The sequence below is a fragment of the Halictus rubicundus genome, chromosome 1 (genome assembly GCF_050948215.1).
Source record: "Halictus rubicundus isolate RS-2024b chromosome 1, iyHalRubi1_principal, whole genome shotgun sequence".
NCBI lineage: Eukaryota > Metazoa > Arthropoda > Insecta > Hymenoptera > Halictidae > Halictus > Halictus rubicundus.
Genome location: NC_135149.1, coordinates 27,723,188 through 27,751,115, shown reverse-complemented (window position 1 = coordinate 27,751,115; position 27,928 = coordinate 27,723,188). Strand labels below are relative to the sequence as shown.

At 41.0% G+C, this 27,928-nt stretch overlaps 1 protein-coding gene across 7 annotated transcripts in view; it reads left to right on the top strand.

Moving 5' to 3' along the window:
* Positions 1–27,928, top strand: part of LOC143359886 (uncharacterized) — a 73,535-nt gene that overhangs the window by 30,625 nt on the left and 14,982 nt on the right. For 2 of the 7 annotated variants that reach the window (XM_076798268.1, XM_076798224.1), the window contains exon 1: positions 27,063–27,238. The exons of 3 other annotated variants lie outside the window; for them this stretch is intronic. The gene's annotated coding sequence lies outside the window, so the exon portion shown is untranslated. Of the gene's footprint in view, positions 1–27,062; positions 27,239–27,928 lie in introns of those variants that run through there. 2 more of the 7 variants (XM_076798250.1, XM_076798241.1) reach the window with 2 other exon arrangements.

The window sequence follows — 27,928 nt, the reverse complement described above, 5'->3', positions numbered from 1 at the left end:
GCATTTATGAGAAAAATGAATAAATAACGATATGGAGAACGGTGAATATTCCAGAGTAATTAATGGACACCGTTCTATTATTAAAATTGCTGAGAGAGGAAATACATTTTTATTGGACCTCTGTCCCTCGGACTTGACGGAGGAATTTTGCACAAAGAGCCGCAGTCTGTTAATAATTTTCTAGGGGAAGAAGAGAGTTTATATTTAACGGTACGCCTACGCAACAAACAAATACAATGTTACTTCGGTTGAGGAGAGTGAAACAACATCCATATTTAACAAACCCTGTTCGCGATCTTTACACCGCGTCTGACAAGATATTGGGTTCTTTGGAAAGTAATTTCGTTTTTTCTCAACAGAGGAGATAATCGAATTTTTTTCGCAGCCATCTTCACGCTTAAGCCGCGTTCTCATTATATATTTTAACAGCTGATACAGCAAGGCTTGTTTGTGAAAAATTTTGTTTGACTCTGCGCAATAGTTTTTGTTTGGTACCCTATCGAATATGGAAAGTTGAAAGCAGCATTTTCGGCATACTTTAATTACTATCGAGAAGGTGAAAATGCTGTTCAAGCAAGAAAAAAATTATTCTTATTAGCAGATTTATAGATAAAACGCCAGTGCCAAAGCTGATTTCCAAAATTTCGTTTCGGCAATTTTATTGATAAAAATTGGGTAATTGGGTACTTTCGGATAAAAATTGGGTAATTGGGTACTTTGGTCTTGCACCAAAATGGAGAATATATAATTAAATGAAATACTTATACACTATAAGAAAATCGTCTTCCATTTTCACGAAAAAAAAAAAAAAAAAAACGAAATTACTTTCCGAACAACCCAATATAATAAGAGGGTTAATTGATAATTTAGGGTCGTCGCTGTGTTCCATTTTCCATGTCGACCACGAGGGAGTCAAGTCTTTTGTAAATCCTTCGAACAATGCGACGGCGAGATTGTTTCGAGTCGAGTTAAGCGCGAGAGATTCTCAAGCGAATGTTCGCGCGACCGCGGTCCCCCGAGACCGTTTTTAAAATTTCGATTGGAATTTCCTATATACAACGTAATTGAATCGCCTTTAAACTTCACGACTTTTCCTAAAATATGCGTATAATACATTTTTCAATATTCATTTCTTTTCTTATTGTTTATTTTCTGAGAAAAATTTGTAGTCTGTCTAACCTACCACGACCGGTCATTTGACCGGTAGAACGATTTATATCTTTTCGTAATAGTATTCTTTCAAAGACTCAATTCCGAAACTATAAAGTCGTTACGAACGAAAGTTAATGCAGTTGTGGCATGATTTTAGCCGAAAAGTGCCTTCCAGGGACTGCTTTACGGCACTTCAAAGTGTTTTACAGTTCTCGCTCGCCTATCGGCCTCGCGGTGTTTATTTGCCTGATTGGTATCCGAAGCGGTCCAGAACCTCGGATTTTTTTACACCGTCTTATCTACTATGACTGTAAAGTAAATAAAATCATAGCCGAAGGGGATGCCTAGACGTCTTCTCACGAATTCAAATCGGTAAACTCTTGTGACCTGAACAGAGAGCATCAAAACGTGAAAGTTACAAGGAGCATATTCGGCAGTCTTTTACTATTTTGTATTCTTATTCTACTTTTATTTTATATTGTATTACGTGTTATAAGTGTCATTTTCAAAAAAAGTGAACAAACCGACAATACTTCGTACCAAGTTTCACATTTTATCTTTTGTTCATTTTTCTATCCATCTTGATTTACATTTTTATATTTTAGTTTTTATTTCATCCCTTGAATATTCATTCCCAAAATGTCAAGACGTTCGAAGAGTGTAAATTTATTGTTAGAGAAAATAAATAATATTGACGAAGAGTGTGATTTGAAAATGACAATGCGGAAAATTATGATCTATTTGAGACTCGAACACCGATGAGGACGAAGAGAATGTTTCGAACGTACGTAGAGGACGAAAGAGAAGGAGATTTTTAGTTAGTTCCGATAGTGAGAATGAGGAGGAGGTGATCGAAACTGCTGTAGACGGAAGTGTTTGAAGTAAAAGAAGGGTCTAATCCTGGAAGAGCACCTATTCATAATATTGTTAGGGGAACATCAGGCCCAACAGGGTATAGTGAACGAAATATTATGCGGTGAAAACGAGTAAAATGTACATTATATACTCCTAAATAAAAGAAACTGTATTTTTATACTGTCAAATTGGCTATTATCTTCATTCTATATTAAAAAATATAAGTTGTAAAGACCGGTCGTTTGGAATAGGTATACGTGAAGTGTCGGTAGGAATAGTGTTAATTGTTTATCGTTTGCCGGCGGCGCGGCGGTAAGGGTGGAAAAAAGACGTCGAGAGATCGATGGACGTAGGTGCTAAATGCGTCTCGAGATATATATCCGTCGATAGATACGTGGGCAGCTCTCGGACATCGTGGTCGTCGTGAAAATATTTTCATTATAAATAGCGGGCGACCGGCGCGGAAGCCACTCGCGGCTCTTCCTCGCGGCGAGCGCCTACTCGTCTGGCCGGTTTGTCGTCGAGGAAAATCTTCTGACCCAGTGTATACAGCATTTTCCGTTATCATTTTTCGTTATCCGTCCCGCGCCAAAATGCGTTTTCTCCCTTTCGAGAGAACCGGCCAATTCCGCGAACCGTTCTGGAACCAGCCAACAATGGAGCCACTGAATGCCATTTCTAAGGGAGCAAACGTATTTGCGTATTAAAACATTGATCGTCACGTTCGTCACGTGTGACACAATCCTTTGTTCCTCTTCGAGAAAATTAACCCTTTGCCCCCGGAGCCATTTTCACTCGACAACGATTCTTCCGAATATTTCCCTTCTATATATTCTTTTTCGTGTTGTGCGTACGAAAATGGTGCAACTTACTCGCACAATACTGAAGTGTTCGGTAATTCATTCAATACGGACAAATTTAATAATGTAAACAATATTTTGAATAATGAGACAGCAATTTTTAGTGGCGCCCTATTTCCACTCGAAAACATTCCTTCCGGCAGAGAATATTTCCATGATTTTCTTCGTTTTGTGTGTACCAAGCTGAAACCTAGTATAATATTTTATACAGTACTGAAATGTTTAGCAATTTATTAACACTTTGCATTCGGATCCGTCGATTCTAAACTCATAATGTCCCCTTAGAGGGGACATCCGAGTGCAAAGGGTTAAATACGAATTTTAATAGTGTAAACTAAATTAAAGTTGTGATGGTACAGCAATTTTTAGTGGCGCCTCAGATTCGCCATTGGAATGATAAGAGTTGATTTTTAGACTATTGTTTGGGAAAATTAATGTTATAAGTATCGGGTTTAAGTAACAAGTGTCGCAAGCACTTCCAAAGTGCTTTTGCAAACGAAAGTTTACACAGCAATGAAATAACAGACTAGGTCAGGAAGAGCAGTTCTATTAGCAATTAAATGGAATGCAGACATAGTTGAGTAAATAGAAAAACACGTCTGTGAAGGGTTGCTGTTGCCTTGGGGAGTTAATAGGTAGCATGAACGAAACTCGGATGAATTGTACAGGGACAGTGCAAACATAAGAACCCGTGAAAATCACAGTCTTTTGTAATAACGTGAATAATAATTATTATTTACTATTTAAAATAATATTATGTACTTCATCAAATACAAATATCTTTCATTTTTAAAAATTGTACGCAGTTGAAAATAATATATGAACATCCTGAAATGTTTGTATTCTCTCCACTGCTAAAAAAACACGGTAAAATTTAAATTTTACCAATGCATTTTTCCTCTGAATGCATAATTTCTTGCAAAATCAAATGTTCTTCATTGATTGTAAAAAATAGGAGCCAAATGCAGATATCTTCCGTTCTTTAAAAATTGTACACAGTTGAAAATAATACATCAACATCCTGAAATTTTTGCAATCTGCACTGTTCCAAATTTTGCCAACGCATTTTTCCCGCGAATGCACAATTCTCTGCAAAATGAAATTTGTCTGCTTATATTGCAGGAAACACGAGCCAGATATTTGATTTTTCCTTTAATAATTTTAACAAATCAAAAATAATACATTGCTGTTCCCAACACAAAACCTGCCGTGGTCAAATAACCGGCTTGTTAACTTTACAACAATTGAAAATGTAGATGAAAAAAAAAATGGAAAAACAATTGATAAAAATTCTTCATTCGAGCACATGTTACAATAAAATTTGCACAAAGGCTAACCGAGTTTAATGTTTCACACAGTGCAGTGCACGTCAGTCGATTTTACTGCTCGGTAGGTTTATTGTAAAACCATTTTAATCGTACTATTAAAAAATGCACCTATATTGCTACAAATCCATCAAATCCGTCCACTAATAATTACATACATAAAAGTGTGAAAATTGCCGTTTTTTACGATTTTCGACTTACATATAATCGCACTTTTAATTGTTTATAATTCATATACGAATTATCCAAAATTGGTGAAATTTTCACCAATAATTTATTCGAGTGAATAAGATATATTTTAAATTTTCAATACAACCTCAGACAAAAAAGTAAAAATCAATTTTTACTATTTCTTTCACTATTCCGACTAATTCAAATTAATTTTTCAAAAATTATTTTCCCCTCGTCTAACGAACTAATCCTTCTAACTTCCCAATAACATTCAAGTCATTCGATCCACTTAAAAAAAAAAATTGTCTCAAATACTGTGGACTCAGTTTGCTCTCCAGTGTACAGGGTGTATAAAAATTATATGTCACGACCATCATAGCGTGATTCTACACCTCCGAATCGGTGGAGATCTGCGAAAAAAATGCACCGCAAAATTCATTTCGACAACGAAACTTAAGGTCGAAGTATCGAAAAATTTGAGTGACGAGTACTATACGATACAATGAAAGAAAATTTTCGACACTTTGACCTTGATTTCCAAGGTCAAGGTGAACTTTGCGGTGCATTTTTTAAACAGATTTCCACCGATCTAGAGGTGTAGAATCACGCTACGGTGGTCGTGACATATAATTTTTATACACCCTGTACAAGCATTATTGTACCACCTTTCGCCCACTGAAAACCCATCAAGAAAATCGATTTCTATTTCACTGCAGTGCGTTGCGATCGCACATTTTTCTGTTCTAATGTGTGTTCAATAGTAATTTTCCCAAAGGTCAGTTGTCCAATATTAAACGCAGGAGCAGCAGCAGCAGCCGTATCCAAGAGGCGTATGATTGATAGCGCGCATCAGATCAATTATTCTCAACCGGGCAGAAAAGAGAGCGGCCACGCGCAATATTTCCCGGGGCAACGAATCCGAGAGAAAGTATGCTTAAACGGAACCGGATGTCACGGATCAACGGAGATCCTGTTCATTCGACGGAATCGCGGAAAAATCGTTCGACACTCGTCGCCATAGCGTGGGAGAGCTTCATGGTGGGGGAGTAGCTCGATCTGTCTTCGTCGTTTATTCTCTGCCCCATTTGCTGGAATATAGGTCACGGAGTTCAGCAACCCTCCTCACCCGGGTCGACCACTGTACGGGTTGACCTGAATAAAATTTATCCGGTACACCGATTCCCCATGATTCCCTCTCCCCCTCTCTCCTCTCGTGCTCGCCCAGGCCACTGTGTCTTCTGGCATCCTGCGAGAGGATTCATCATCTTTCCACCTAGAATTTCTCTCTCTCTCTCTCTCTCTCTCTCTCTCTCTCTCTCGGGTTTGCAACGATGTAGAACACTCCGGGGTCTCGCAAGCGAGTTCTACTTCTACTTCTCGTTACTTTCTTGGCCAGCCAGGTGGCAGTAATTTGTCTGATCTGCGCCGCGCGCGGCACGCTAGTTTTTCGTTAATTAGGTTGCTCGAGCATGGTCGGGGTTCGCTTCGGGCTCACTGAGCCCAAGGGTGGACCCTACGCCTTCGCCTGTTTATTGTTGAACTTAGGGGAGTCTCTGTAATCCCGTTTCAGGGATTTATTCGTTCCTCCTCGGATTCGCTTTGAATTTTATTCCCCCCCCCCCCCGGCTCTGTCTGCGTGATTTCTTCAGAGACAAAGGGAATCCGTTGATTCTCCGGTCTTTTTTTCCTTCCTCCTGGAATATTTTCCGCTGACCGGCAGTCTTTCAAAAAATTCTGAAGTAATTCGAGAAGGGACACTTTCTGGTTTTATGTTCGAGGGAATTCGAGTTTGTTATTAGTTTGCTGCACTGGGAATGGTCCCTGTCGGGAGATTTTTTAATACTTCCCGGAAATAACGTAGATCCATTTCCTCGATCGGATTCGTTTCTTTGACTCGATCTTCCACGTTACAATTTTTTTTTTTTTGTTAAGATCGAGGAGATGGAGATTGAGACATTTGTACTCTGATGGAATTCTGCAGACATTTCTGCACCATTCCCAAGACAGCGCTGAATTGACAAAACCCTAATCTGGGTACACCGAAAATCCCAAACACAAGCGAGTACACTCCGGGGCAAAAAGATACAGTCTGGGGCGATATTAAATGGACACTCTTAAAAATCGCATAACTCTTTTTAGATTGGTCCAAATGACACACATAAGGGCGAAATTCCGTGGCAAGGTCGAAAATCCGCGACTTTTACCCTTAAGCTCTCCTCTTGAAACGTTTGTAGCTCATTGCAACATTGACTGACTTCAGTATGCATATAAGTTACCCAAATCTACAAAATGCATTTCTTAAATTATCGTTACAGTCTCAGATAAAGAAGTAGAAAAATCATCAGTTTTTAATTCTTTCATCATTCCAACCAATTGCAATCCAAACAAATTTTTGTTTACTCGTTGTCTAGCAAACTAGTCGGTCTAACATCTAAAGAAAATTCAAGTCATTTAGACCAATCTTAAAAAAGTTATTTCTAAGAGTGTCCACTTAATATTGCCCCCGACTGTAGCACATCACATATTGTTTCTCGTTTCACACCATAAACTGAAGAAAATCAATGTTTTAACATGTCAACATTTTTGGACATGCAATATGAATAATGTTCCGTATCCACAACACTTACGTCATCAGAATTCTACGAACAAAAACGTAAATATTGTGGTGCGCAAACGGGACAAAACTATAACACGCTTAACGAAAAACTTGAACTATAAAACAATTCTCTTCAGTTTATGGTATCACACGAGAAAAAAAAATAAGTGACGTGCTATCCTTTCGTCCCGAAGTGAAGAACGGATTTTTTACTCGGCCCCCTTTACTTGTAACAGAGGCAAACAATTTTTACTTTGCCCAAAGATCCAATCCTCTATTGATTACAACCGATATTTATTATAATGTACTAAATTTCTCGCAACGTTCTCCAGCGAGGAACAAGTCGGAAATTGTCTGGAGCAGGGATCAGTCGGTTCGATGGCGACATCGGCATTGGCGGCAATAATCCTAATTCAGGACGGCCAGGCGATCCTCGCGGTGTAAAGCGATCTGGGGATTGCGTTCCGGTGGCGTAGCCAGACGCAAAATTATCGATCGCTATCCCGGAATAGCGGGAAACCGCGTTCGGACCCCCTGTTTCTCGGTTGATTTGTAAGAACGTGCCGCGGAGGCAGCTGTTAACAACGAAAAATAAATTCTGCCGATCGCGTCGATTTCCTCGTTCTGCGCCTCCCGAGGAACGCCAGGCTCGCGGCGGAGTTGCCCGGTAAAAAGACAATGGAGAGAGAGGGAGAGAGACAGAGAGAGACAGAGAGAGCGAGAGAGAGAGAGAGAGGTAGAGGCCGAAGAACAGGCAACTGGCTGGCTCCTGGCCAATCTGTATTATTTTAGCTGTATATTCTCCGCTATTAGCCGACGTGTCGATCGCCTATTACGACATTACCGCGATCATTCACGCTCGTTGCCCTGGTAATTTCGATCACCTGACCCGTGTCGATACCCTCAGGCTCCATTTCAGGAACCCTGCGATATTCATGCACGGGCCGAGCACGGATCCGCCGCGTTCTCTCGGCGAGATCTTCCTTCCGCTTCGCGGGGGGAGATTCTGACGATAATAGAACGCTCCACGCCGATGTCGTGTTCGGGAAATTGACACGACGCTGAGGAACCTGGAAGATCTGTTTCGGTTCGTACAATCGCTCCACTTTAAACACGCGTAACTTTTCCAACAGGGAATTCCTAACGTTGAAACCGTGATTTTCGGCATTTCCTCGACAAAAGCTGCAGGATCGTGTAAAAACAAGCTGGAAATTTCTGGGTTGCCAAGGTGAAGTTTAACCTTCTCTTCAATTTAATTGTCTTCGTAGCCGCTGTTTCAGAAACGTTCTTAGACGCTGGGGAACGTAGAAGCGTTTCTCTAGGTTTTCGGCGATTTTTACACCGTGATGATATTGATTAATTACAGCGTAGTTTTGTTTTTAATTGGTAGGCGTCGATTTGGAAACGTTTTTGGATCCGGAGGAACGTAAAATATATTTCAGTTTTGTCACCTGCTAGATCAATGCCTGTCATGTTCTGTTAGATAGATTTATAGAGAGATAGATTTTAGAAGTGATTAGATTTCTTAAAACGTGATTTTTAACACTAAACCCACCACGGTCAAAATGACCGGTTTTCTATTTGATAATTATTGAAATTATACGAAAGTTTTCATAGAAAATTACGGAATTGTGCAAAATTAAACTAAATTCAATCTTCTCCCTTCTATAAAACGTTTCACTTTTATATAAATTGTGCTTGTAGGTTTAGTGTTAAGCGCCTGGCTAAGGTGTGCTGGTTCAAGGGCCAGTAAGGGTCGACATTCTTTTCCGCGAAGAGTTCCTGGCCGCCAGACAGGATTCGGAGGCCGTGTCAGTGAAATTCGGTAATAAATGCGGTGTGTATCGGCAGCGAGTGCGTGCCAACGAAGCTTGGCAGCGTGTCGCAGTAATTAGGAGCCGCGAACGAAGTGTGTGTTAGGGGTAGAAAGTGGCCGGCGATGTTCTAAACTGAGTCGGAAACTGAGCTAGAAACATTCGGTTCGACGGTTCGACTACTCAACTTCCTGTACACGTAGTTCTCCGAGCACCGGGTCGATGTTTCATCGAAGAAACTTCGAGCATAATCAGTGGATCATGACAGCCTGGATCATAATTCTTGACATGAGAGCGACTCGATTAACACTAGAACCGGTCGAGCCAAAATGACTTGCTCCTAATTTTTTCGGTTAAAAATCTCGAAGTTATCAATATATTTCCATGAGAAAATGTTTTAATAAACTAATTTTGTTGTTATAAGGCAATGTATGCCAGTTGCATTTAGTGCTTGGTTGTCCTAATGTTAAACACTGAACACCTGCCAAGCATTAACAGTATTTGGTAAATATTGCCTTATGAAAATGGCAACCCTAAATTTACTGAGATTGTCCGTGATTTATTCTACCATTTTCCATAAATGAATTTTTACAGTTTCTAAAATTGTAAAATATAAAATCGGTCATTTTGACCGTGATAGGTTTAGTGTTAAAATGGTTCAAAAAATGTCATGATTTTGAAACGGAGTCATCACTTATGCGTCACTCTGCGGAATACGGTTGCTCCTAATTAGACAAACAGAACACGACAGCACACAATTAGGCAAGTAGAATATGACATATGATAATTGGACAAGTAGAATACAATCTGATCCGTTGAGGCTTGCGGTTATGACAGTCCTTGGCAAATAAGCATATTACTAATTAGACAAGAGAAATGGGACATGTTTGGGACGACAAGTGAATTGGGTCGTTCATGATCAGACAAGCAGCGGAAGACCGTTGCTACGCAGGCAAGTAGAACGAGATTGTTTGTGGTCGGTCATGGATCAGACCAGTAGAATGTGCCTACTCTTGATCAGACAAGAGGAAGAAGAAAACTATCATTCATCAGTAGACGGTGGATTTGATGTATTTATGACAAAAATGAGTAAAACAGTACAGCCATAAAAGCAATTTAATTTTATCATCAATTTATTAAAATTCTTAAACGAGGAAACAAATTCAGATCTGGGCCCAGTATCTTGTGCCGAAAATTTTTATTTTGCAGAAAGACTCAGTCTATTCATCATGCAAGGAGAACAAGTTTGCTATTACTAGTGAAGCAGGATTATTTTTGGTCAGACAAGGGGAATAAACAGATTGTAAATCAAGCAAGTAGAAAGCGACTGTTCTTGATCAGACAAGTGTAAGCCTGCAATTCGTCAGACTCGAGGAACAATATTCCGGTTCGTTAGACAAGAGAAATAACATTGGCAATAATCAGTCAAGGAGAACAAGATTGCAGAAGTAGACAGTGAAGTAGAACAGTTTTTGATTAGGCGAATGGAGTAAACAGATTGTAGAACAAGCAAGTAGAATGTTGCTGGCCTTGATCAGACAAGACCAACAAGACCAGCAATCTGACAGTAGAATAGAACTGATCTTGGTCAGGCAAGAAGAATAACACCGTAATTAATCAGACAGTGGTATCGGACTGTCTGTGGTCAGACTGTCCCAAAGAATTGTCTCTAGTAGAATAGATCTGTGTCTGATCCTGGCACTCAGAAATAGCGTATCTTTATACAAAATAAAAATTGTCAAGTAGAATACGCTGATGCCTAGCTAGACACGTCGGCCATCTCGAACCTGCAAACACCGATCTAAACGGGTCTTCCGAGAACGGGGTCAGGACTAACAAAGTTCAAAGAGTATCCTACATCCTCTCCCGCGAGGCACCCCAACGGCCCAGGCATCAACCATAAAACTTCTCAACCCTTTCCCTTCGAGCCTCCCCCACCCGAACCGGAAGCAACGAATCATCCCGTAGCAGCGTACAACAAAATTTCCCCGAGGTCTATCCTTCGAATCTGAAATTCTAATGGTTCACGATTCCCCGCATCGGGTCACCGTGTCGAAGTTTCTAGCTCAAGATCACCGGGGTGCAACGGCTATGGTATAGCATAGTCTGCGATCAGCTGTCGTCGCACGGCTGCTCCTCGAGTTGCGCGGAGGGCCGGGAGGGAGGGTGCGGGAGGGTGGAAGAAGGGTTCAAAGAGCAGCAGATATCCTTTATTCGACTGTTTAACACGCGGAGGGCGGCCGATGCGTCTGTCCAGGGAGAGTAGGTCGTTTCCATGGCGACAAGGGGTGCATCGGACTGGCACGTATCGCTAAACCGAACGTACCCCCCTGGCAGCCTCTAACCTACCCCCTCCAACGGGACCCCGTACAACGTTCCCACCTCCTGCGGAACATCCTGGCGTGCTCCGGCTACCTCCTCGCGGCTGGCTGGGTCATCCCTCCCGCAGGAATTAGGTTACTTCCTGGAATTGGGTTTTCCGGGCGATTCCTCGCGACTGAAAAATTCACCTTGCCGAGACCGGCCCCTTTCGACGCCCATCCACCAAACCTGTTTCTCCTACACGACGGCAGAGTTCGGGTCCATTTTGACCCAATACATCCAATCATTCAATTTATGGAAGAGCAATTAAATGACTTTGCCAGAAACAGTAGAAAGGTTAACGTGTCAACGGGAACTGCCTTCAAAAATGTCTTTTAACCGGTTAACTGTGTTTGACGAGTATACTCGTCATGAAGACATGGCAATATTTTGTGTCATGACGAGTATACTCGTCAAAACAGCTATAATTCAAACAGCGGTTAATTTTTGCGACGCAACTTAGGTACACATTTTTCAAAGAGGTCGCGACAGCTAACTGGTTAAAAAATTGTCTACATACAAACAGTTATACCGTCAATAATTGTATAGATCTGAGTAGGCTGCGGATTTTAGGCATTTATGACAAAAATGGGTAACCACAATGTAAATCTGTGGACATACTAACCCATTTGCATCATAAGGAAATGTGGAAAGAAGGCCTTCAGCACCAAACTTTTTTTTTAATTATATTTAAGTACAAAAATTGTCTACAAGTAAAAGAACTTCATATTTCAGCATTATAAGAAAAAATAAATTGAGCGTATATATACGCTAATGATGCAAATGGGTTAAAAAGACTTAAGGATATCAGCGCATTGGTTTCAACTCAACAAAATAATTAAAAGAAGAAATAAATCGTTATTTCGCTCCTGCGTCTTGCAATCGATGCAAACATTTTCTATTTTGCACAAAGATTCGCAGTCTTATTTATAACAGAATCGAGTTGGTGCAATTTAACACAACAGAAAAATTGAAGAACAACGATGTACCATTGTAAACGTATTAAAATTATTAAAGAGTTCCTATCTCCCGCAATTGATGCAGAGAAATTTGATTTTGCATAAAGACACGCAGTCGATGACAGAACCGAGTGGTCGCAATTTAACACAACAGAAAAATTGAAGAACAACGATGTACCATTGTGAACGTATTAAAATTATTAAAGAGTTCCTATCTCCCGCAATTGATGCAGAGAAATTTTATTTTGCAAAAGACACGCAGTCTATAACAGAACCGAGTTGGCGCAATTTAACACAACAGAAAAATTGAAGAACAACGATGTACCATTGTGAACGTATTAAAATTATTAAAGAGTTCCTATCTCCCGCAATTGATGCAGAGAAATTTTATTTTGCAAAAGACACGCAGTCTATAACAGAACCGAGTGGTCGCAATTTAACACAACAGAAAAATTGAAGAACAACGATGTACCATTGTGAACGTATTAAAATTATTAAAGAGTTCCTATCTCCCGCAATTGATGCAGAGAAATTTTATTTTGCATAAAGATCCGCAGTCTAGTTGTAAGAATGATCGGCAATAATTTCATTGCAGGCCGCTTAGAACTATTACAGCCTTGTTGTTCGTCGATATGCCGTTCACTGGAACATGCTAGGTGTCAGGATACTTATGGAAGATAGCGTAGCCGGTGTCCGTGGGAACACTGTGGACCGTTCTTTGGAACAATAGCATGCGGCCGCGGACCTGTGATTTCATCCCCGAAACCATTAATTACCATCGGTCCCGGTCGACCGCTCGATGGAACGAATAGAAGCGTGATTAATTCTGCGCTACTGATAATAGCTCTGACCCACTTTCCTCCTGTCGCTTTTTTTCTCACCCCCTCTCCCTCTCTCTCTCTCTCTCTCTCTCTCTCTCTCTCTCTCTCTTTTACTCTCGCTCGCGCTGTTCCCTCGTCGGCGTTCACCGGCCAACAACTGGACCGGGGTCGGTTCTCCAAGGTAAACCTTTGAACTGCCAAGATCCGATCGCGATCGAGAGAGATTAGCCGTTCGATCTACCCCCGGTAAATTTAGCATCGGGCTGACAACGCGTCGGGAAGGACGTCGGAGAATTTTTCTTTGACGGGATTAACCGTCGTTTGTACCTCATCTCGCTCAACCTAATTTGTCTTTTCGTGTTGAGTCGGTGGAACGGTGATGGGAATAACGCAGGACCCAGATGTAAACCCAGAAAGGATCAGTTTGGGAAGCGAGAAAATGGACGAACCCCTTGTCGAAGTTCGTGCTTTGTCCCTTTACTCTCGCTTGCAATGAACAGAAAGGTCAAATATTATTTGGGCAAATAATTCAATAGTTACACAGTTGAATAAACACGAAACCGTTCGAGATTATCTTCAATGTCCAAATTCGTCCCTTATACCGTTATTCCTGTTTCCATGAACAGAAACGTTAACTTACGATAGTTAATTAACCTCTTAATTAACCGTCCGCAACTCCAGCTCCCAGGTACGGCGCGCTCGTCCGCAACTCTGTCTCCCAGGGACGGCGCGTATGGCCGCGGCCAGCAAAAGAGCCACTATAGTGGTCCGTAGCTTTTAAACTGATGCTTTCCACGGAAGCCACTATAGTGGCGTACCGTTCAAGCTGATGCTTTCCACGGAAGCCACTATAGCGGCGTACAGTGCTTAAGAGGTTAAACAGTTAAACACTTGAATAAACATCCAACAGCTCGGTCAAGATCTATCTGGTCACTAGAAATTTTATTACAAACTTTTCCTTGTCTTTGCACAACTAGTTCGAAGCGACTCTATATAACAACAAATATTATAAATATTTTGATTAGGAATAAACGTGGAAGCTTCTGTGCATTCGATCGAATTTCCCGCATTGTAAATAAACAGTGTGCGAATCTTCATGCAAATTTCTATTTCCATAGGTTGTTTGAGAGAACTCCAATTAAAAATTGTTGTCTATAGTTGTCTGTTTGGGAGAAGTATGTAATTGCAATCGGCGAATGCCGGTGAATTTTTCAAGTTATTTGCTTCATCAGAAAAGATAACATTTGTTTAATTGGAAAATGGCGTCGAGGCGCGCACGGATCGATGCGTTGAAACCAGTTTCGAATAGATTTTCCGCAAGATTCGCGAGCACCAGAGAGTTTCGTTCGGCGGAAAAGAATTTTATTTCGTGTTACAGGATGGTAATCCCGCGAATTACGATGGCTCGCAGCGTTAATCGATGCAAATTGTAGCTGACGACTCTGTTCAGTTTCGAGCATACTTTCGCGAAACTCGAGCCTGTGTATGTTTAAAGCTGCTAAAATATTTTGCTTTGCCCCGGAGAGGATTAATTCCTCGTCGTACACTGTCGGCCATCTTGAAACGCGCGGATTTAATCCCTCCATGATCGCATCAAAACAGCACTTATTACACAAATTAATCTTGAATGAGATCCAGCTAAAATTTAATATCCTGTGATCTCAAACTCTTTTTAAGTACTTATTCTACGCAAGTGCAGCCATATTGTACCAGGTCAGCGCAAAACTCCGTGCCCGAATTCGTATTAAAACGCAACAAGAATTCAATAGTCCTTTCCTTCTAAAAAGCCCCTAATCTTGAGGACAATCTGCATGAACACGTTCATTCTCGGGCACATTAAAAAGTTCTTCAGAAATTCATTTCGAGCTCGTTAAATTTCCCACGCTGCAGCATAATCTCAACGTTACAGGAACCTCTATCTCCCATCAAAGGCAGCCATATTGTATTCGGGATACTACTGAATGGCAGTTTTTCCTTCGAAGAAACTCGATTCGAAATACCCTTTACAGGGACAACACCAGCCTTTAAAAACACTGAAAAATCCTTGAAAAGGCTGAATTAAATTCATCTGTAATTTGATCTCGCACAGTTCTAAACGCTTTGTCATAGTTCTCTTTGATCACAAAGAGGACCTCGCATCGAAGAACAGCAGCGCGCTGCATTTCCAAGGCACAGCTCGTTTGCAAAACGTTCGTCGTTTCGCGGATCGCCGGGGCCGGGGTTTAACCGCGTTTCATATAAATTCAATTCGACTCGATTCAGCCACTCAGCCGTCGATAATCGGAGGATTAATGTCCTGTCGGGTGGTTAAAGGATCCCGGTTTCCATTCGCCGGAACGGTTGTATCGATCGTCGTCGCTGGTTTTTAGGGTCGCGTCGGGAATGTTTGCGCAAAACCGGCGTCGAGGCATCGGCAAACGGAGCGCGCCCACATCGCCGCTCGTTTATAGTCTTTTAGTCCTTCCGCGGGGCGTGATCCTGCGGAAAGCAGGCCGCAGTTAGTATCCCGGCTGATTCAGGATGCGTCATCGAGTGGGAATAGCCTGGTCGCGTGTCATAAACGATCGAAGAAGTTGAAGGTAGTTCGCGATGAATAAAAGATCAGATGTAATTTTTCTAGGGCAACCGGTGGCCTTCGAGTGCGCGCAAAATGGTTCATCTTTCCCTCAAAACGTTTTGAACATTTCCAAAAATTTTTTTTTCCCCGCTAAATTGGTTTTGTCACCGAACTGCGAAATTTTAGGGAATCCATGTGTTTGAACATTTTTAGAACTCAACACAATTTCTACATTACTATAGTTTTATCGAAGAAATTTCAAAAAATTTGAGATTTCCAAATTTTTCTTTTTCGCAAAGTTGGTTTTTCCACCGAACTGGGAAATTTAAGGGAATCCACATGTTTGGGAATTTATACTACTGAACACAATTTCTACATTACTATATTTTTCTCTAAGAAATTGCAAAAAATTTAACGCAAAAATTTAAAAATGCCCGCCAACATTTCCAAATGTTTCTTTTCCGCTAAATTGGATTTACCACCGAACTGAGAAATTAAGGGAATCCATATGTTTCGAAATTTATACTACTCAAGACAATTTCTACATTACTATATTTTTATCTAAGAAATTGCAAAAGATTTGCAATTTCCAAATTTTTCTTTTCCGCTAAATTGGATTTATCACCGCACTGGGAAAATTAAGGGAACCATATGTTTGAAAATTTTACTACTCAACTCAATTTCTACATTACTATATTTTTATCTAAGAAATTGCAAAAGATTTGCAATTTCCAAATTTTTCTTTTCCGCTAAATTGGATTTATCACCGCACTGGGAAAATTAAGGGAACCATATGTTTGAAAATTTTACTACTCAACTCAATTTCTACATTACTATATTTTTATCTAAGAAATTGTAAAAAATTTGCAATTTCCAAATTTTTCTTTTCCGCTAAATTGGATTTATCACCGCACTGGGAAATTTAAAGGAACCATATGTTTGGAAATTTTACTACAAAAGATTTGAGATTTCCAAATTTTTCTTTTTCGCAAAGTTGGTTTTTCCACCGAACTGGGAAATTTAAGGGAATCCACATGTTTGGGAATTTATACTAATGAACATAATTACTACATTATTATATTTTTATCTAAGAAATTGCAAAAGATTTGTAATTTCGAAATTTTTCATTTCCGCTAAATTGGTTTTACCACCGAACTGAGAAATTAAGGGAATCCATGTTTGGAAATGTATACTACTCAACACAATTTCTACATTACTATATTTTTATCTAAGAAATTTCAAAAAATTTGTGATTTCCAAATTTTTCTTTTTCGCAAAGTTGGTTTTTCCACCGAACTGAGAAATTTAAGGGAATCCATATGTTTGAAAATTTTACTACTCAACTCAATTTCTACATTACTATATTTTTATCTAAGAAATTGTAAAAAATTTGCAATTTCCAAATTTTTCTTTTCCGCTAAATTGGATTTATCACCGCACTGGGAAATTTAAGGGAACCATATGTTTGGAAATTTTACTACAAAAGATTTGAGATTTCCAAATTTTTCTTTTTCGCAAAGTTGGTTTTTCCACCGAACTGGGAAATTTAAGGGAATCCACATGTTTGGGAATTTATACTAATGAACATAATTACTACATTATTATATTTTTATCTAAGAAATTGCAAAAGATTTGTAATCTCGAAATTTTTCATTTCCGCTAAATTGGTTTTACCACCGAACTGAGAAATTAAGGGAATCCATATGTTTGGAAATGTATACTACTCAACACAATTTCTACATTACTATATTTTTATCTAAGAAATTTCAAAAAATTTGTGATTTCCAAATTTTTCTTTTTCGCAAAGTTGGTTTTTCCACCGAACTGAGAAATTTAAGGGAATCCATATGTTTGAAAATTTTACTACTCAACTCAATTTCTACATTACTATATTTTTATCTAAGAAATTGTAAAAAATTTGCAATTTCCAAATTTTTCTTTTCCGCTAAATTGGATTTATCACCGCACTGGGAAATTTAAGGGAACCATATGTTTGGAAATTTTACTACAAAAGATTTGAGATTTCCAAATTTTTCTTTTTCGCAAAGTTGGTTTTTCCACCGAACTGGGAAATTTAAGGGAATCCACATGTTTGGGAATTTATACTAATGAACATAATTACTACATTATTATATTTTTATCTAAGAAATTGCAAAAGATTTGTAATCTCGAAATTTTTCATTTCCGCTAAATTGGTTTTACCACCGAACTGAGAAATTAAGGGAATCCATATGTTTGGAAATGTATACTACTCAACACAATTTCTACATTACTATATTTTTATCTAAGAAATTTCAAAAAATTTGTGATTTCCAAATTTTTCTTTTTCGCAAAGTTGGTTTTTCCACCGAACTGAGAAATTTAAGGGAATCCATATGTTTGAAAATTTTACTACTCAACTCAATTTCTACATTACTATATTTTTATCTAAGAAATTGTAAAAAATTTGCAATTTCCAAATTTTTCTTTTCCGCTAAATTGGATTTATCACCGCACTGGGAAATTTAAGGGAACCATATGTTTGGAAATGTATACTACTCAACACAACTTCTACATTACTATATTTTTATCTAAGAAATTGCAAAAAAATTTGTGATTTCCAAATTTTTCTTTTTCGCAAAGTTGGTTTTTCCACCGAACTGAGAAATTTAAGGGAATCCATATGTTTCGAAATTTATACTACTCAACACAACTTCTACATTACTATATTTTTATCTAAGAAATTGCAAAAAAATTACGTGTTGTAAGTACGAGTAATAGCAACAAACTGCATACACATAAAAATAAATAAATCACATAAACTGTTAGAACTGTTCTAAATTGCAATTTTCCAATTCAAAAAATGTTTGAGTTTTAGTAACTAAACCAGCTTCGAGCGCAAAGGGACTTAAAAAATCGCTACCAAAAATTTCACCCAACAATCGACCTTTTCAGAAGTAGGTCAGAGAGGGTAGCCCTCGTGAAACGCAAAAATCAATTTCTTAGCCCACAGATCGACCTTGAAATCATTCCATAAAATCGTTAATATTCCTTTGGAGAAGTCTATGGAATTTTGGGAAATAATCGCGTGGGTGGTGTTGCGTTATCGAACGTGGTCTCCGCAGTGTTTCTAAAAAGAGGACACCCTGTATTATTCCAGGGGATACAGGGGTGCACGACCTAGTTACGCTTGGGCGTGTTATATGGGTCATAGACACCATTCGCAGCCAGTCATACGTACACGCACGTGCATACGGTGGCACACGTACGCGCGCGCACACGTGGCGGACGTGTGTGTAGGAGAATACCTGCGCGAGAGGTATCCAGGAGTATAGTAGTTTCCAGGGAAACGCGGTCTCCCCGAATATGGGACAGTAAAAGTTTTACAGCTGACGTGTATAGTCCTTCTCCGCAATTATCAACCACGATCAAACGGATTGTCCCCGGGAACCGGAAACACGGGTCACGAAACGAGCAGCGCCGAAACGGGCTTGCTCTTTCCGATGCCTTTTTCCCTGCGAGTATCTTGGCAACGGGCCCTGAAAATCGACTTCCCTCGCGGGAACATACTGTTTGTTATAGTCGCCGATTGCTAACGAGCCGCCTCGATTTGTTACTCAACCCGCTCCGTCAACTATTTCTCCTATGGGGAATTTTTTAGTCTTCATTCGATCCTCAGAAATAATTTCAGTTTTATAATTTGTTGTATGAACTGTAGCGAATTTGGTTAGGATCAGTATCACGTATCTCAACTTCTCCATTTTTATTTTAACCAATTTTTCAGATTACTTGGCTGACACTCAAAGCGTTCATTAAACATCGACTAACATATGTTTGCGGCGCTCGAAGACCCCACGAGGGTTAAATTGTGCACCGAACAGTGATACATCATTGTCAGATGGATAGGACGTAAGGAACAGGTGTTATATCGAGAACGGACTAGCAGCGAGGCTTTACCGTACTCCTGGAATTTATCTCCCAGCTTTCCGGAACTGTTACAGAGTGATTTTGTGCTTGAGGTTTATTGGAAATCGCTTAGAGTCGCTAAACAGGCGATAGATCGCTGTTAAATGCGTTTTGAATCGCTGTGACCTACTACAGAGGCGCTACTGTTGTTCCGAAATTTATGTTTAATGCTCGTGTGATATTAAAAGATTATTGTTTTGGTGTTTAAGTCTATTGGAAATCGTTCAGACTCGGGAGAAGTATCACGCGTTTCTTAATCGTTCGGGTCTATTACAGGGGCGTTACCGTAGTCCGCAAATGTATATTTAATCTTGCAATCATGTTAGATGGACTTTTTTAACGTTCAAGTTTATTGGAAATCGTTCACTGTTACTAAGAGTATGCTGTGTTCGCAGTAAATCCACTTCCGAGACTACTAGAGAGACATTACCGTACTAGCAGATGCATAATTCTTTGCTTTTGTCGTTTCAGTAACAAATATCGGTGTTAACGAGCCTTCGAAGACGAATAGACATTACTGGAATCTCTACAATCTATACACTCAAATAGAAACTAGTAAAGAGGCAGTACTGTACTTTAAATCCATCTCTCAAAAACCTCATGCAGTCTACAAACCTTTGAAGACAAATAGGGAGACATTACTGGAACCCCTACAATCTATACACTCAAATAAAAACTAGTAGAGCGACAGTACTGTACTTTGAAGCCATCTACCAAAGATCTCCGATAATCTGCAGACCTAAATAGATTTATTTGAGAATTCGTTATCTCTTTGTTTCCTCTATTGTCATAATACTTCTTAAGTGACTAGTAGAGAGGCACTACTGTATCGTAAACGCACAATATTCTTCGGAGAGCAAGTAGAGAGGCAGTACTGTAATTTTATCCATCTCTCAAGAACCTCATGCAATCTACAAACCTAAAGAGACACATATCGGTGTTAACAAATCTTTGAAGACAAATAGGGAGACATTACTGGAACCCCTACAATCTATACACTCAAATAAAAACTAGTAGAGAGGCAGTACTGTACTTTGAAGCCATCTACCAAAGATTTCGTATAACCTGCAGACCTAAATAGATTTATTTGAGAATTCGTTGTCTCCTTGTTTCCTCTATTGTCATAATATTTCTTAAGTGACTAGTAGAGAGGCAGTACTGTACTTTAAAGCCATCTACCAAAGATCTCGTATAATCTGCAGACCTAAATAGATTTATTTGAGAATTCGTTGTCTCCTTGTTTCCTCTATTGTCATAATACTTCTTAAGTGACTCGTAGAGAGGCACTACTGTATCGTAAACGCACAATATTCTTCGGAGAGCAGGTTGAGAGGCAGTACTGTAATTTTATCGATCTCTCAAGAACCTCATGCAGTCTACAAACCTCAAGAGACACGTTCGAGCAGTCATCGACTTGTTGTGTCCTCTATCGTCATAATACTTCTCAGAAGACTAGTAGAGAGGCACTACCGTGCTTTAAACTCGTCTCCCACAAAACCCGACGCAATTCTAGACAGATTTATTCGAACACTCACAACCCTTTTTTCTCCATCTTCGCGATATTCCCCGGAGGACAAGTAGTGAAGCACTACCGCGCTTCAAACGCATCTTCGGACGGCTCTTAAACTAACTCGAAGATTCAGTGGCCTCGAGTAAGCTTTATTAAAGAGCAACTGTTACAGAGATTTATGAATCCTCGAGCTGCGATGCGCGCGTGAGAGGGGGAGAGAGAGAGAGAGAGAGAGAGAGAGAGAGAGAGACGAGGAGGATGAAAGTTTCTCCTGAAACAGATTTCCCCGGTCGTTCTCGCGAATTGCTTTATCGTATCGATTGGGTGGCACGAGAGTTTCCCTCCTGGAACACCGGTCTAAGAAAAAAGGAACCCTGCGACAACCCTCTCCCCCCCCCCTCTTTCTCTCTCTCGCTCTCTCTCCGGGAAAAGCAGCTTCAACCAGGACCTTCGGTTTTTCGACGTTCCAACGGCGGCGGCCGTGAGCATAAAAGAGAAAGCGGCGCTCGCAATTTTCCCTCGGTCGGTTAGAACACCTTTTCACGTCGACCTCCATATTTTTCCCGAGGCTCCGACGTCGGAAAAAAAAAGAGCATCGCCGAGATTCGTCATCCAGATCCTTGTATGCACGCCGGGCGCTCGCGTGCGCACAACAGAGTAATTTGTAGCGTTCTGCTTGCGCCACGAGAGCCTCCGTTAACATCGATCGTTTCCATTCAAATCGTTTTGCGGAATAAATTTCTGGTAATGGCCGACTCCCGCGCCGCAGAAAGTCTCGTCCTCGAGGCCCGTTTAATTACCGTCGGATGAATAACGACGCCAAATTGTCAACTTCCGCGCAAATGTACAGCTCTCTGCTGAAAAGGGAAATCGTTGAAACGGGAAACTGGAAGAGTTGGCACGGAGAAAAGACACTTCAAGTTTCGATCAGCGGAGCTTTGCGACGAACGCTTTGTTATCTTTAATTATTTTTTCGTGAATCTTGTATTGGCATATTCCTGACGTTTTTCCGGTTAAAATGAGCCCAAGCACGGTGTAGCTCGGAGCTTATTTGCTTGCTCAATTCACGATTTTGTGGAACCTCGATTATCCGAACCAAAGAGTTCTACATCATCCGAATAGGTGTCTCGTGTGCAAACAGTTCAATCTAAAGCGATGAAGGAATTTTATGATTCAAATTTTTGCGATCAAGATCTTCTTCGAGGTATAAAATAAATTACTATTAATTTCCATTAACATATGCTTTGGCTCAAAACAATTTGTCAAATTTACGAGCCCCACGAATGCCCAACGATTCGCAGTGCACTCATCGTCGAAGAGGTCGCAGAAAGAAAAGAGGCCAGCGGTCGAAAATTTTTGTCAATATTTATAAACTATCCAGCCAAAAAGAAAAACGAGATTCATCCGTCGTTTCATTGGAGACCAACGTTCCCAAATCTCCGAGAAGATGTTTCCCCGCAGTTTCAACGGCCACGAAGGTCAGTTCAACGTCGCGTAATCCATTTGTCCGAGGCGAAAACAAAAGGAAACAACCGAGAGTGACAGAAGAAGCCGACTTGATTCCAGCCCGGTGTACAAACACAGAAGACATGTCCCGCAAATGAAAATGCAGAGCTAACGTTATCCTTAATCCTGTGGACCTGGTTTCCCACGGAGGCGGAAACTCGGCCAAGAAAAAGATGCAAAAGAAAATCTTGCGCTCCCGCTGTTCAATGGTATTGCGCCCCGGTATTAACGACAAGGAGGATTGTTTTTATCGTCGAACTTCCCTTTTCTATCTGTCCTCCTCCTGGAATGGTTACGGTATGTCCTTGGAGATCACGGTGTCCCATTTCAAATGTCCCTTGGAGCTCTTAAAAATTTTTTAGAACCCTATTCTGTCTCGAGCGCGATCGTTCTGTGCTGTTCGAATCGCAGTTTTTTAGTTGGGAAAACGTATTCCGTGATGTAGTTCGACGTTGTGTTTCATCAACATATTCGCCATGGTTTTCTGGTTGAAATGATTCCAAACACGACGTAGTTTGGATGGTTTATACCTGTTTAATTCACGGTACCGCGGAACCCCTATTATCCGAACTCATTAAAAGAACACAATAGCTTGCGCAATAGAAGAGTTAGCTAGTTACAGTGCTAGATTGACTTTTTGCACTCGAAGGACGACTCTGCCACTAAAAATTGTCATTAACATTATTCAAAATAGTTTTTATATTATTTACATTAAATCTATCATCATACAGTTCCTACTGTTGAGGTTTTCGAATGCAATCTGACCTTTTGATATTGTTTTAAGTAATCTCATGTCTCAAGTCTCAAGTCCTACATTTCAAATCACACGTATCAAGTCTCAAGCCTCAAGCATTAAGTTTCAAGTCGTACGCATCAAATCTCAAGCCCTAACTTTGAAGTCACACGTATCAAGTCTCAACCTCAAGCATGAAGTTTTAAGTATCATGTATCAAGTCTCAAGTCTTAAGTCACAAATCTGAAGTCTGAAGTTACTAGCTTCACGTGATAAGTATCAAGTTTCAAGTCACACGTGTCAAGTCTCAAGCATTAAATTCCAAGTATCACGTATCAATTCTTAAGTTCCAAGGCTCAGTCTCAAGTCTCAAGTCTGAAGTTTCAAGTCTCGGGTCTCAAGTCTCAAGTTCCATATCTCATGTATCGAGTCTCAAGTCTCACTTATCAAGTCTCAAGCCACAAGTTTCAAATATCACGTCTCAAACTTCGAGTCCCAAGTCTCAAGTTTCAGGTCACACGTTCCAAGTCTCAAGTCTCAAGCGTTACGTTTCTAGTCTGAAGTCTAAAATTCAAGCCGCAAGATTCGAGTCTCAAATCTCAAGTCTGAAGTTTCAAGCCTCACATATCAACTGTCAAGTCCTAAGTTTCAAGTCACTCGTCTCAAGTCTCAAGCATTAAATTTCAAGTATCACGTATCAATTCTTAAGTTCCAAGGCTCAGTCTTAAGTTTCACGTCTGAAGTTTCAAGTCTCGAGTCTCAAGTTTCAAGTCTCGAGTCTCAAGTTTCAAGTTTCAAGTCTTACGTATGAAGTTTCAAGTCTCAAGTCTTACGTATCAAGTTTCAAGTCTCAAGCCTCAAATCTCGAGTCTCAAATTTCAAGTCTGAAGTTTCAAGTCTCACACCTCAAGTCTCAAGTCGCATATCTAACGTCTCGAGTCTCAAGTCTTAAGTTCCAAATCTCGAGTCTCAAGTTTCAAGTCTCAAGACCAAAGTTTCAAGTCTCAAGACCAAAGTTTCAAGTCTCACGTATGAAGTCCCAAATTTCAAGTTTCAAGTCTTACCTATCAAGTTTCAAGTATCAAGCCTCAAATCTCGAGTCTCAAATCTCACGTCTCGAATCTCAAGTCCTAAGTTCCAAATCTCGAGTCTCAAGTTTCAAGTCTCACGTATGAAGTCTCAAATTTCAAGTTTCAAGTCTTACCTATCAAGTTTCAAGTCTCAAGCCTCAAATGGCGAGTCTCAAATCTCATGTCTCGAATCTCAAGTCCTAAGTTTCAAATCTCGAGTCTGAAGTTTCAAGTCTCAAGACCAAAGGTTCAATTCTCGCGTATGAAGTCTGAAGTTTCAAGTTTCAAGTCCTAAGTTTCTAGTCACACGTATCAAGTCTCAAGCCTCAAGCGTTACGTTTCTAGTCTGAAGTCTAAAATTCAAGCCGCAAGATTCGAGTCTCAAATCTCAAGTCTGAAGTTTCAAGCCTCACATATCAACTGTCAAGTCCTAAGTTTCAAGTCACTCGTCTCAAGTCTCAAGCATTAAATTTCAAGTATCACGTATCAATTCTTAAGTTCCAAGGCTCAGTCTTAAGTTTCACGTCTGAAGTTTCAAGTCTCGAGTCTCAAGTTTCAAGTTTCAAGTCTTACGTATCAAGTTTCAAGTCTCAAGTCTTACGTATCAAGTTTCAAGTCTCAAGCCTCAAATCTCGAGTCTCAAATTTCAAGTCTGAAGTTTCAAGTCTCACACCTCAAGTCTCAAGTCGCATATCTCACGTCTCGAGTCTCAAGTCTTAAGTTCCAAATCTCGAGTCTCAAGTTTCAAGTCTCAAGACCAAAGTTTCAAGTCTCAAGACCAAAGTTTCAAGTCTCACGTATGAAGTCCCAAATTTCAAGTTTCAAGTCTTACCTATCAAGTTTCAAGTATCAAGCCTCAAATCTCGAGTCTCAAATCTCATGTCTCGAATCTCAAGTCCTAAGTTCCAAATCTCGAGTCTCAAGTTTCAAGTCTCAAGACCAAAGTTTCAAGTCTCACGTATGAAGTCTCATATTTCAAGTTTCAAGTCTTACCTATCAAGTTTCAAGTCTCAAGCCTCAAATGTCGAGTCTCAAATCTCATGTCTCGAATCTCAAGTCCTAAGTTTCAAATCTCGAGTCTGAAGTTTCAAGTCTCAAGACCAAAGGTTCAATTCTCGCGTATGAAGTCTGAAGTTTCAAGTTTCAAGTCCTAAGTTTCTAGTCACACGTATCAAGTCTCAAGTCTCAATCATAAAGTTCCAAATATCACGCACCATGTCTCAAGCCTCAAGTCTCGAGTCTCAAGTCTGAAGGCTTAAGTCTCAAATCTCAAGTCTGAAGTTTCAAATTTGAAGTCTCGAGTCTCAAGTCTGAAGGCTCAAGTCTCAAATCTCAAGTCTGAAGTTTCAAATTTGAAGTCTAAAGTCTCAAGTCGCAAGTGTCAAGTCTCAAGTCTGAAGTCTCGACCCTCAACTCTCAAGTTCGAAGCTAAAACAGTAAACCCGGTACGATCCGACCGCAAGGCGGAGTCCCTGAAACGCAAGTTCGCTAATCGGCCTCGCAGCACTCGTAAGCCCAGCAAATCATCCGGTTGGCAAACACGATTCCATGAACTCCCACGCGGAAGTATCATCGAGCATCGGCTAGAGCACAATAACGTCGCGCGATCATCTACACAGAGCGAAGAGCGCGGTTCACTCCACACCCGGTAGACTTTGGCTGGTGTTACGCGTGCGCGAGCTGGTCTCTTTCTCCGTCTCTCTCTCCGTCGCTCTCTTCTTGTAGCAGGATTTTTCCTCTATCCCTGGTTTCCCATTTCTTTTTTCTCTCCTCGTCTCAAAATTCAGCGTCGGTGCCCCTCCGCAACCCTCGCCGTGTCCTCTAGATGCCTCGGTTCCTCTCGTTGGCGACTGGTTCCACTCTCTCTCTCTCTCTCTCTCTCTCTTTCTCTCCTCTCTCCTTCTCCCGCGACTAGTTCTATCCTCGTCGACGATCAGAGGGACCGCCGAGCGCGTTTCTCTCCCAGTCTCTCGCGCAAAGCGGTTTCGTGGCGACGTGCGCCGCGTTGCACTCGATAGATTGCGGCTGGTCCAGGTCTCTGTTCTCTCGTTCCTCTCGCCGGAGTTTTCCCGCCTTCGGACTCCCATCTTCTTCTCTCTTTCTCTCTCTCTCTCTCTCTGTCTGTCTATCTCCCCCCTCTCTCTCTGCCTCTCTCTATCTTGAGATCTTCGACCCTCCGAATCAGCCTCCCCCCCGAAAGGGGATGCAGCCTCTTGGAAAAGAAACGGCAGCTCGGCCGAGATAGCCGCACACCGACAGAGGAAGAGTGTACTGCTATTTTCGAGACGCCGTGGAGCCCGGCCAACGCGCGCGTCCGGTTCACCGGACGAAAAAAACGACGGGGATTCGCGGGCGGAAGGTCGTCGGATGATCCACGCCGAGATCCGCCGCTCCTGGATCGCTCCAGTGAATCCCGAGGAGACCTGCTCGATCGAAACGATATATCCCGCGCCTCCGCGATCCTCGCTTCGCTCTTCACCTTGCTCGAGGAAGGCTGGCTCTTCCGAGTCGAAGAGGAGCATCGAGGTTCGAGGTCTTCGGCCAGTTCGGTGATCTAGCCAGTTGCCCGAGCGATCGAGCCGATCACACGATCCCCGGGTGTTGACCTGCATTAACCCGATCGACTTCGGGAAATTGGCCGGCTGATTGCTATTGAGGAATCGGCCCGACCCGGGCCCGACTCGCTCGCCTCTCGCTCGAAGATTCAGAACTTTGCCGCCGCGATCTCGAAATCTCCGAAGATCCTTTGGAATGGTTTTCAAGCCAGTGGATAGTGCGATCGGTTGAATACAAACAAGAGAGTCTGTGCGTGAGTTTCTTTTTTTTTTGGTGTTCGACGATGTTCGAACTGCAGAGCCCCGGATCTACTGTTTCCTGTGCTGAAGAGTAGAGTTGTCTTGTTGCGAAGAGGATAAGTTCGACGATGATCTGTTTCTGAGGTTCTATCGCGGAGATGGTTCCCGTTGTTTGTCTCTTGATCGTCATGGAGAGCGGTTTGTGGAGGTTTGTCGTGGATTTTCTCGGGGTGGTTCGTCCTTTTGACCCTGATCGAACTGTGCGATCATACTTCAAGATGGTTCAGAAATTTCTGTGTCCTTCGTGGTCGAACCTGCTGAAACCGCAGCGGTGTTGATTGATGCTTCAACGCCGGAGCTACCGAATTAATTAAAGGATTGTTTTTCTAGTTTTTGCTTTCGCAATTGCTGAAATTGTGGAAATGTTTTTTGGTCAGAAATTTTCCAACGAACTTCTTTATCGAAGCATGTCGTATGACGTTTGAATAGATACAGTTTTGAAGTACAATTACAATTTATTACAGTTTTGAATGTACAATTTATTACTCGGTAGTTCTAGTGTTAAAGGAGATGTGTCGATCAGTATCCGCTTATGTTCGGTTTGAGAGATGGAAGCAGAGTTTGAACCAAGTTTGATGACGTCTGACGAGAAGTTCTGAACCCCATTTTGAAGTCTTGAGAGTTTACCGAATTTGTAATTCGTCGTGGTGTCTGTGGGTTGGTGAAAGAATGTCTGTGTTCGCATTATATGCAGCGACCTTCGCAATTTTAACACATCGGACAATTTCCATAAACGAGACCAGCACTGATTATTTGGAAATGACGATTTCTATCCGCCGGGTCAAAGCAGACCCGAGCTCGAAAAATTGAAGTTTGCGTCAAACGTGATCAAATTCGC